The 12,521-nt window shown below is 32.2% G+C and overlaps 1 pseudogene across 1 annotated transcript in view; it reads right to left on the reverse strand.

The window, feature by feature from the left end:
* Positions 1 to 12,521, reverse strand: part of LOC145664184 (aldo-keto reductase family 1 member D1-like) — a 47,507-nt pseudogene that overhangs the window by 19,149 nt on the left and 15,837 nt on the right. Inside the window, exons 4-5 of the transcript XR_014127329.1 lie at positions 10,088 to 10,335; positions 4,584 to 4,746 (exon numbers count right to left, since the gene is read on the reverse strand). The product of XR_014127329.1 is annotated as an aldo-keto reductase family 1 member D1-like (transcript). The remainder of the gene's footprint in view (positions 1 to 4,583; positions 4,747 to 10,087; positions 10,336 to 12,521) is intronic.

Raw genomic sequence — 12,521 nt, forward strand, 5'->3', positions numbered from 1 at the left:
AAAATAGTATAGGATACTGAGGGATAAGCTCGAGAAAGCTCTATTCAAAATAAGATTAAAAAAAGCAACTGAAGTCAATAATATATCTATTGCACCTATTAAGAATAAGAAAAAGAAATTCAAATTTGTAATGAAATAATGAAAGTTGCCATAAGATTTATTAGAGAGAGTTTAAGGTCCTATTAACGAAGAAATTGAATAGAAAAAATTGAAGACTTTAGAACGGAATGCTTTGCACCTTATGAATCCAAATCTTAGTTTCTAGAGTTAAAGAGAAACGAAGAAATTGAATAGAAAAAATTGAAGACTTTAGAACGGAATGCTTTGCACCTTATGAATCCAAATCTTAGTTTCTAGAGTTAAAGAGATTATGTAGACAAACGAATGAGAGAGTTGAAGAATAGTTTTCGTTTAATATGGTAAAGGCCACTAGATATGCATTTGGATGCACCTAGTAATAGGTGAAACGTCTTTAGACAATGGAAAGGGACTGTAGGCAGTATTCATTAATTTAGGAAAGGTATTTAACTGGTCGTTGTTGAAGGAACTGAATGCAGTATGCAAAGATCAAGGATTTCAAAGAAACTTACATATGACCCAACCACTGGAAGAAGAAATGACAGATGATAAGTACAATTGGAATAAGTGTTCAACAAAACATTGCCTATCACCGACATTATATATATTCGATCTTCAAATGATATAGCTGTAAGAATTACAGAAGTGTGAGGAAGGTAAGTAGTATAGGGAAGAAGTTTTTCAGTGTTAATAACAAAGATTTGAAATATGAAAGAGAAATAGAAAGCAAGGGTAAACGGCGAAGTCTGTTTAAGAAGAAAAACAAAGATGATGCTAAAGTAAACATATATTAAAAAGATATATGAAAAAATATGATAAAGAAAAATGGACCAAAAAATAAAAAATAAAAATAAAATTACTCATAAAATGTTGAATACTTTACTACAAAGAGAAGAAACGTAGACATTACAAAATTGTAATGAAGAAGATAGAGTTCTAAGAAATTTGTATGCTGATCAAGACGAAGGAATTTACTTGGGTAGAAAGATAAGGTAATAAGAATAGGTTAGGATATCGTTGGAGAAAAGATGATGTGGTAAGGGTTTGGTGGAGGGAAAATGAAGAAGAAATGGCTACAACTAAAATACATAGTATTAAAGTAATAATCCCTGTCAAGAAGAAGAAAAATAGTGCAGTTGGGGATGAGGGCAAAACAGTATATAAACTTCTTAGATTTACAGCAATGACAGAAAATTGTGGTTATGAATCATATTGATAGAAGTAAAACTGAAACAGATATCTCTTAAATTGGAAAGTAGTTCCCAACTACCTCAAAATTTTGACTTAAAGTTAGTTACAGTAGAAATTATTCTATATTCTATACATCCCCCTCAATTTTAACACTCCAGATATGCCCATGTAAACAATAATATTTACAATTAAATATTTACATTTTCTCACTTAAATAATGTTTCATCCTTCTATTCCAAAAATACTTGAAGATATAGATACAAAAGATTAGTCTTATCGAAATGATTTCTAAGGCATTAAAATAATAAAAAGAAAGCTTAAGTTTCCTACAGATTTGGATACTTGATTGATTCAAAGGATATTTCAAGTTTTATTCACAACAGGAAACATTCATTTAACAGTTTTGTGTATTGTGCTCTATAATTGAAAAACAATTATAAAATATGCATATATTTGTTAATCTTATTCATAACATTTCTATGAATTTATTTATTCTTTTTAAATCGCAAAACCAAACAATTACTTCACAATAAAATTAGATTTATCTTCCGTGTTTGTGTACTGTATGTATATTTATGATTTTATAATTTACTATTAGTTTATAAGAATGCGCAAATTACATTCCCGGAGTGATTTATAAATGAATTCAAAGACAAACATTTTCTACTGGAAATTCCTTAACGGTGGCGAGAACTTACACCATCTTTGTTTTCTAACTCTTAAATTTACATAGGGAATTATTTTTTTCTGTTTCCTTTGAGATGTTTAAAATGAACTGCAATTTTAATAATACGATTTTACCCATTTCTTCTTCAATTTTACTTAAACATCTCTTGCACTTTCAAAATCAATGTGCATTAAATATACATTTAATAATTATTACTGAAATTAAACTTGATTATTAAGTATTAAACTTAAATATGCACAAAATTTGTTACAAAGTAAGGAACATTTAAATAGATTTGAAGAAATAATCAGTAAGATTAAACGATTAAAATGCTAGGTTAATTTTAAAAAATAATAATTTCTAATGTAAATCAAAGGGATAAAACACACAGGTGGCGCGAATCTTAAACATCGTTGATGTCCGCAGAAATAAGAGTTACTTGTTGGACTGCACTCAGTTGAAGAACTTCTAGCTGTATACAGTGGTGGAACTCGAATAGTTTAAAAACCGGTTCTATGATTAGCAGTAGATCGTACTAGAATTAATATGATATTTATATGATTAAATTATTATAATTATTATTTATTCCAATTATACTGGTAACAGTGACTAGGATTAAACCATGCAGAATGCTTAGATTGACATTTCGTTGTCAAAACTATCCGCCAATTAAACTAAATATTTCCTCTGACCATTGAGACACAGCAGCAACGCCTGTACACCCAAAGACGCTCCATTTGTACCAGTTTGAGTCAGCACAACGCAAACATTGTGTTTCTGACAGGAAACTAAATACATATTACGGAAACGAATTGCATCTGCACATCAATAAAATTACTTTTCTATTGATGAGATGATATAATAGAAGAATTAAAGTGCCATGTCTTAATTGTCTCTTTAAAAGCTGGAAAGGTAAAATGTCACTATGTTCTCAAAAATAGTACTAGTGAGTTATTGCATGCTTTTCTTTAATTTACAATGTTTCAATCGTGTCCTCAAACTTTGCAACCTCAATTTAATTCATTTTCCGACGTTATACAATGACGAAACTTAACACAGCGACATAGGTTGGGTGACAATACAATATTCCATGTAAATTTTATATATTTACATATGTGCAAAATTTCTTATATACATTTTGCACATATATAAGTTAGATCTCTTGTTTTATTTTAAATACCGATATCAGCCTTTTCGTATGCAGCCAGTTGAATTATCTAGTACACAAGGATTAACATTCACAAGTTCGAACAAAGATTACATTTTCATGTTTTTTTACAACACATTTGAGAAAATAAAAAGTAAAGTAATATTTAAAAAATATTTTTAATTTTTTAAATATTACTTTATTTAAAAAAATTAAAAATTGTATTCTACATTTTTACATTTTAGTACGATTTATTTTAATTTGTTTGTGTTTTTTATAGGAGCCATATAGTTTCTTTAAAAAAGTAAACAAATTAAAGTAAATCGTACTAAAAAGTAAAAAATAAAACTATTTTTAAAACATGCTTTTTTAAAAGGAATTTAACAAACAAGATTAAATAAATCGTTCTTCTTCTTGGATCAGTGTAGAGCACTTACTTTTGCTGCGTGGGGTCCCTGATTCAATTCCCGGCCAAGTAAGTTTGTGATGAAGAACATTATGTCCGTGCGTTTTCTCGGGATACTCGCATTTTCTCCCAAAATCTCATTCCACAAAATCTTCCCTCATCATTCACTTGCCTTCATCATGCGTCTCATTTAGACTAAATGGTATATGCGTGGGACGTTAAACTGGAAAATTCATTTTTTATTTCCACCTTTCCCCGTGTTTGTATGGGATAGGAGTTCCGTTTTTGTTTGTTTGTTTGTTTGTTTCTTTCTTTCTTTCCAACCAGTCTGTTCTCTCCTGGATGTCCTCTATTTTTCATCTCCTCTCTCTCAAATCATCTCATATTTTGACTTTCCATCTTATCTTGGATCTTCCCCTTTTTCTTTTTCCGATTGCGTCTATCTCTCCTAAATAAAATAAATCACACTAAAAAATAAAAATAAATTTTATTTTACTGAAATTATTTTTGAAAAATCTGTGAATAATTAAATTTGAAAAGAAAAGCATGGGGAGCGCTCTCACATACAATCACTTGTTTTACATGAAAATTAAAGAATATATAAATTGATTGTATAGGAGAGCGCTTTCCATGCTTTCCTGTTTAGTCATTCATAAGAAAATTTTTAAAAATGATTTTCCTGAAGACAGAATTTATTTTTACTTTTTAGCATGATTTGTTTTATTTTGTTTGTTAATGTTTCAAAGGAAGCATGTTTTTTAAAAATATTTTATTGTTATTTTTTAAAATTATTATTTATTTATTTAATGCAGAATCTGCAAATAGAGAGACAATTGTAACAACTGGTTCCGGAAACTAGAAATTTTAACAACCGGTTTGGGCGAACCGGTTGAATGATACCACTGACTGTATATATAGAGAGAAGTTCTAGGAAGTCCGAAACAATAGTGGGAATCAATGTCCAAATTACACATTACCCAACTAAAAATTATCTGCCTCATTTTAACGTAAGTGACCATATCTTAAGAGAGTTTAGTTTATGTGAAAAATTCATTTTCCACTTAACTTTGTACATGACCGTAAATTCAACTCACCTGAAAATTTTCCTTAATTCGTTCAGCTTTGGTGCTTTTGGGAATAACAACAATACCATTCTGTGCAATGTGTCGCAACAAAATCTGCGCAGGTGTTTTGCCATACTTCTGAGCCAGAGACACAACAGTTGAGTCACTTAAAACGGGAGGGATTTTAGGTTCCCTGTAAAAACAGAGAGCATGTAACCATTCGTAAATTGTAATGGAAACTACATAACAGTCATTTGCAACTCATCAGTGTCAGTGTATGAGGTAGGAGCAGGCTCCTGTATGATCAAATCTAGGAGGAAAAGACTAAGTTGAGAAGAAAAGGGGAGGGAACGAAGTAGGTGGAATGAAATAAAACCAGATAGGTAGTATTCGATTAGTAATCAGTCCGCTACAGAACTATCAACTACAAATTATTTGCCTGTCGCCACTGTCTTCTATCAATGCTAGATTTGTTGTATTCTCCTTGCTCTCTGTGAGTGATTTACTGAGAATGTGCGGACAGAACTGCGACGTCATGGAGCGTCCAGTTGAAAATGGCTGCTATATACAATGTTTATGCATACTTATTCACTATTAAACGATATAGTTGGTAAGATATATATATATATATGATATAGTTTGTAATACAAGGTTTTCATCAAGTCTGGACGGATTTAATTTGCTTATAATTTTTATAAAAATGCTCATAATGAAATCAAATAAAGTGCAAACGGTAGCGGAAGGATTAAATTTTTAGTTGGCAACACTGTTAGATAAGCGGCAACTCAGAGAGATAGCCCTAAAGTGAACGTTTGGTGCGCTGTGTCCTATGATCATCTGATTGGACCGTTCTTTTTTGAAGAGGAGACCGTGAATGGAGATTCGTACCTGGATATGTTGCATAAAAAACCTCATTCCGGAACTGGAGGCACGTGGAATCCAGAACGACATCGTGTTCCAACAGGACGGGGCACCCCCTCACTATGCAATCAAGGTGAGACAGTTCCTTGACGAGAAATTCCCTAACCGATGGATTGGGAATGGCGCCCAGTTGGAGGTGTGGCGGTGAATGAACTGAGCTGGTGCAGATTACAGGTAAAAATTTAATCCTTCCGCTACCGTTTGCACTTTATTTGATTTCAATATGAGCATTTTTATGTAAATTATAAGCAAATTAAATCCGTCCATACTTTATGAAAACCCTGTATATGTACCATATATGTGTTAGAAAGGAAAGAGAAGATGAAATCATACTTAATGGCGCAACTTGAATTTGTTATTACAACAGAATCTGTCGTGTTGAAGTATTCAGCCTTGGCAGCAAAAATAGGTACTGAATTCAGCCATATTGGTAACGAAAATTATAAAAATTCCACGTGTTCTCTTCTTAGGTTTAGTTCCTATAATTTTGGACGACTCACGACCTTCTGTTATCTTCAGAATAACTAGGAAAGATCGATTAATGTTTAGATGAACAAAAGGTAAGTTTAATATTCGAAATTGTTCACTTTCCTATATGACAAGAAAAATTATCTTCAATGCAGCTTATATTATTCACAATCTTCTATTTTGTTCTGTGTTATTCTTTTGTATCATAATTGCTAGATTAAGTGATGTAATTAAAAGATTTCTGAAAAGACCTAAATGGATTTTTATTGTATTGTGGAAGCCAACATATGGTATATAATTAAACTTATATGTAATGTTGTCCCATTCTTCATTTAGATTACCTTATCTGTGTTAGGTGCTATTTTCTGCTACGTATATAGAGCTATTCGTATATGTTTCTTTCTGTTTGCAATGACAGCTTATGTAGAATTCTGAGTCTGAGTTCTTGTGTTTGTATTTTGAAAGAGGAAGCAAATGAATCTTCCTCTTTACAATGCTAATATATTTCCTTCCCCTGGCTCTTACGTTTCATATCATTCAATTGCATTCACAAATATCTTCGTAAGCTCCAATCGAGTGTTCTTCTTTACACAGTAAAGTTTATACCCTGTAAGAAATTTTCCGTATTTGAGATAGATTTATAGTTGTATTTTTTAAACGTTTTTTAAGCCTATAAGCTAACATGGAGTATGAGAGAATCTCAATAAAAATTCTGTTTAGTTTTTGACTTTGTTAATTGCAATGGACTCTCTATATTTTTGTATTTCTGTAATTCTCTTTAATAATTACGACAAAATATTATTTCTATCTTATTTTAAACAACAATAATTACTTTTATACAACCATTCATTAAATCGTTAATAAATTGCTTCCTTCGTTAATAAATTTGCTTATGAAGTCTGCACTTATAAATTTGTTTCTAATCTCTTCAGTTTTAAAGTGCAAGGAAGCTTTTTCTTCAAACTAAGCAAATAACAACTCAGCTAACGGTACTTCTTTTATTTTTTTTTTAAAAAAAGAAAATCAAATCAAAATTAAAACTGATGAACGGAAAACCTCATTAAATTTGTTCGGAATATGTAATTTAGAGAAGTTTACCAATAATTTGTTGCTGATTTGTTATTATTGTGAGATGCTATCTTGAGACTAAAGATATTGTTTCCTCAATATACTGATAAGCTACAACATTATTATTTTGCGAGACATTTGTTGGGTAGTGAAAGTAACAGTAAATCCCTACGATCATAGACACCTGCCTTGTAACGAATGTGTAGAGAATTACGTACTATAGATTGGTTATGTGGTGGCTATCACATACAGAAACCCAAAAGTTATATATATATACATATCGTAAATTATTTTCGAATACCTTAAGTGTTGTGGGAAAGATACGTAAAGATGTTTACGCAAGTTTATACGAAGTAGTAAAACGTGAAATTTACGAGAATGATAGAATGAAAAAAGAAATCATGAAAAACGAGATTGGTGTTACTCAAGTTTTTGATAAGATAGTAGAAATATTTGTCATCACATAGTGTTCAAGCAAAAGTTAATCCACTGTACTTTGGTTTCTCTGCAGCGGTGTGAATATCCATCTCTCGTGAGATAAAACATGGTATTAGGTTACAAATATACACATTTCTCTTTTTCCCTCTGATAATACTTGGCGTAATCTCATAGGAAATAACTTACACAGCACAGAAAGTAACATAAAACCAACAGAGAAAAAACGAAACAGTGCTTTTCGTGAAATAGGAGGAAACTCCATACACAACTAAATTGAATTGAAATGCTTTTATTTACGAATTAATGGAGAAACATTCATTCAGTTACTGTAAGATGTGTTTACTTCGGTATCCTACTGCTATATGTCCTGAATCATCAAGGTTAATTTTAAATGCAAGTCTAGGAGACAGCCTGGTGCGAGCGATCCCGGGTTCGATTCCCGTTGGGGCTACTCGGTCGAAAAACTGTAACAACTTTTTCAGGCCCTCATCTTGAGTGAGGTTTATTCTGGGTTCCCCTCATTCACACCAGGCAAATACCGGGAGAGTACCTAAAATAATGGTCCCAGGCCGCTTCCTTCCTTCCCTTTCATCGATAGTGTGCTCGCCGATGGACGTCATCCCTTATATGCGTGACAGGCTAAATTGCCTTTGATATCGAGAGTCCAGAAATCTAATTCCTAATTCTAGGGAACAACAGTAGCCTGTCTTAAAATTAAAAGTATGTCTCGAGTTGAGAGTTCCATAATTACAGTTCAGATTCAAGAGAGAGTTACATTTTCGAAACTACAATTGAACAAGGAAACGAACAAGATTTAGTCAACGCAATCCAATTAGATCCTTTTATCTTATATTCGGGGGCGGAAGATAAGAATAGTCATATCATGTTAAGAGTAGTCTCTGGATTAGGTTCAATACAGGTTTTCATATCTTCAGTTACAATATTATAGAACACTAACAGTGCTATAGAAATAAAAAGGTTCTGGGTAAGGCAAACAACATAATAATAAAGATAATCAGAAGAGAAATAGGTTTGCTACACGTTAGTTGAAAAGCGATAAAGAAGAAAATAATTCTAAGGGAAAGAAGACAAAGGAAGATAAGAAAAGCATGGAGGTAGATGGAAATAAGAGGAACACCAAACGGGAAAAGAGATAGGCAAGAAGAACACGGTAGTAACAGAAGAAAAGAAAAACATCACAAAGGAAAGAAAAATCGAGGAACTGACGAAGAAAACAAAAACGTCGATCAGAGCATAATCATGATAGTGGCATATATTGCAATAAAAGAAATGTTTGATTATTTGTGAAAACAATGAACGTAATAATAATAATAATAATAATAATAATAATAATAATAATAATAATAATAATAATAATAATAATAATAATAATAATAATAATAATAATAATAATTCAAAACGAAATGAGATTATGATGATGTGTAAATAATGTTTTGAGTGTGTGATAATTTTAAAATGATGATGTTCTGCAGTATTTCTTATTATCATTAGAAATTATTCTTCTTTTCTTTTACTTCCAGGGGAAAAGAGAGTATTTTGATAGCGACAATTATCCCGTTATGATTGTATCTGCATAACTGGTAAAGAATATTTAGAGAATTGTATACTAGATTGGATATGTGACTACCACGTAGAAAACATTCGAAGTTAAAGTAAAAATGTGGTATAATATCGTGAAGTCGTTTTGTACCTTATCAAAGTGTATTGTGAACAAGAGTGTCCGCAAGAATTTATGCAGGTTTATAGGAAGTATAGCAGAATGTGAATTTGCACGTGAATAAGAGAATATAATAAAGTAGATAGATAGAATAAAGTGATAGATAAAATAGGAAATAATAAGAAATGAGTTTGCGTTACTAAAGACTTTGTAATGGTAATAACTATTGACGCATTGTACTGTCTCCGTCACGCATTGTATACTGTCTCCGTCAGCAGCCATTTTCTCTCATATCACATCTAGCAGCAAACTGTGTAACTATGCGATAGTGTTACCAGTCGCAGAAAACTTTTTGAGTTTCTCTTTCTATTGACACTTTTTTATTTTATACAGCTGAGTGTCATTAAAGATGAGTTATGAATGCTTGTAATCGGAAAGATCATTTGCAGTTACACTATTTTTCAAACGTTAAGCTGTTTAGAAATATCTTTCTTAACAGTGAACACTTTAACTTTGATGAGAAATTTTTTCCGCCTACTGTAACATATCAACGATTATTTTTATTACTGACTTGAATATTATATATCTGAATACCACTCATACTAGCTTAGGAACTTCTGTTTAAATTAAAAGACAAATTCTGACCAAAGCATATATTAACTAATAAATTATATTAATATTTAATAATAATTATAACTAATATATTAACTAATAAGGCAAAGTTAATTTGTCGAAACTGTAACGCTATTATTTATTAGTTAATATATGCTTTGATCAGAATTTCTTTATATATATATATATATATATATATATATATATATATATATATATATATATATATATATATCAGAAAATTCTGATGAATTCAGTTAGTGTGCATGAAGACTATAGCCGTTAAATAAAGGTCTTAAAGAAAAGAACAAACTAATATAATAATATTTTAGATACACAAATCACTTACGGCCTTCTTTGTTTTCTGTAGTACTCAGCCCTTCCAGCAGATCCAAGTGCTCCATAGGCACAAACAGTGATTCCATACTTTTGACAAGTTTCTCGCAATGGTTTTTGTTGGAAATACAAATGAAGTTCAACTTGAAGGTTGGCTGGTGGAATTCGAGCCACTTCCATAATACGTTCTATTTGATTACTGCTGAAGTTAGAAATTCCAATGGACTTCGCCCTTCCAGCGTCTACTTGGGCTTCCATTTCCTACAAGTAAAGCTGACATGTCAGCTGAAATAAGTGACAGAAAAGGTTGTCAAGTATTTTTGTTAAACTATTAATCAATAAGTTTTGTCAAAGGATGAAATACCGTACTACGAAATTTCAATATGCTTCTTACTGTTCATCAATAAAGGCTTGTTTCACTAAATACAAAATTCAATTGACGTGTAATTTGTGAAAATCTAAATATAATTATATTATTCTAGACAGGACCGGCCCTAGGCAATTTTCCAGTCCCCTTTCTCCAGAAAGAACAAATCTTAAAAGCCACGATTTTAAATATGCCACCCCATCATGAACAATGAAATTAAAGGAAAGTGCACTCGCACTCAGAAAGGTCTGATCACTACAAATACAATCTAGTCGTGTCTGTTTTTTCTTTAAATAAGAATCTATTATGTTAGTGAAAGATAAAGCAAACACACCTGCAGAGGAAAGATGGTAATCCTTTTTATAGAATTCAATATTAAGCTTCAATCTCAATATATCAGTTTGCAATTCAATGCAACTAGCTCTTTCATCTTTATTTTTTGATTTTACTTCTACGTCTCCTAAAAATTAAAAAAAACAACTTGTTTCCATCTTCAACGATAAGGAACTTGTTTATGACAAAGACAAGACTAGTTTTCGTATCGAAACTGTGATAACTAACTAAATGAAACAGTGTTCGCTACTATTGAGAATCGAGTTCTTGTATTTGACAACAATCAAGCAATCCCTGCTGGGATCTGTTTGACCATTTGCTTTAGCACTGTCCATGTGACCTTAAACTAATGCGACTTAAATATGATTTATGAATGTAGTATTCAAATAGAAGGTCAGCTTAGTAAATTTAACTATCATCATCATGTAGTCTGTTTTCAACAAGAAATATTTATTTTAAATAATATACTTACGATAGATTTTGTCGCCCTACGAAACTTTCCGCCCCGTGAAAATGCACGTGTTGTACATATGGTAGAGCCGGCCCTGATCCTGCATATCTTTCACTAATGAAAACTCAGTATAAAATGAAAACGCAGTGAAAATTACTTTAACCCTTAAAGGATCCTGGCTTTTTGGGCTATTTTTTAAACTTTCAGTCAAGCAGCTACTGTATCGTCACTATTTATCCTAGGATCATGGTTCATACCTCATTCTCTTCAGAATAGAGCTGGCTTTCAAATGGTACCACTTGCATGCTCATACCATATACCAGAAGCGGGAAAAAATGTCAAAGTGAAAATTTCGGAGGGAAAAAATTTTCTCGAACTTTGGCCACCCTGGACCCCCATGTGTGATCGTAGTCATCTAAAAAAAATCTGATAAATAGTACTTGGTATACTGAATGTGTGTGCCAAATTTCAAGTTTCTATCTTGAATAGTAAGGGCGGGAGAATTTTATCAAAAATTCCCACAATGCCCCAAATTACCATAAAACACTATGATCTCAGGGGAAAAAAATTCCTGAGACATCCCTAATTACCCTAGGACTATAATTCGCCAATCATTCTCTTCAGAATAGAACTGTCTTTCAGGCGGTACCATTCACATGTCTCCATCATGTATCTAAGGCGGGAAATTCCTGAAAAAGGGATTTTCGGGGCAAAATTTCCCTTTTTTCAACTTTTGCCCCTCTGGATTCCCCCTGTTTTTACGCAGAAATCGGAAAAAAACTTCTGGTAAATACTACTCGGTGGACTGAATGTTTGTGCACAATTTCAATCTTCTACGTGGAAAAATAGGCCCACCAGAAAAAATTTCCCTACCATGCCCCACTTTTACCCCATACAGAAGTATATTTGGATAAAAATTCACTGAGACGGCCTTAATTACCCTAGAATAATAATTCGACCGTCGTTCTCTTCAGAATGGAACTGCCTTTCAGACGGCATGACTCACGTGGTCCTATCATGTATGTAAGGCGGGAAAATGACGAAAAACGGGATTTTTGGGGTAAAAAATCCCTTTTTTAACCCTTTGCCCCTCTGGTTCCCCCCCCTGTTTTAACACTGACATCGGAACAAAAAATCTGGTAAATACTACTCGGTGGACTGAATGTTTGTGCAAAATTTCAATCTTCTACGTGAAAAAATAGGCCCGCCAGAAAAAATTTCCCTACCATGCCCCACTTTTACCCTATACAGAAGTATATTTGGATAAAAATTCACTGAGACGGCCCTAATTACCCT

The sequence above is a fragment of the Thermobia domestica genome, chromosome 11 (genome assembly GCF_964235325.1).
Source record: "Thermobia domestica chromosome 11, izTheDome1.hap1.1, whole genome shotgun sequence".
Lineage (NCBI taxonomy): Eukaryota > Metazoa > Arthropoda > Insecta > Zygentoma > Lepismatidae > Thermobia > Thermobia domestica.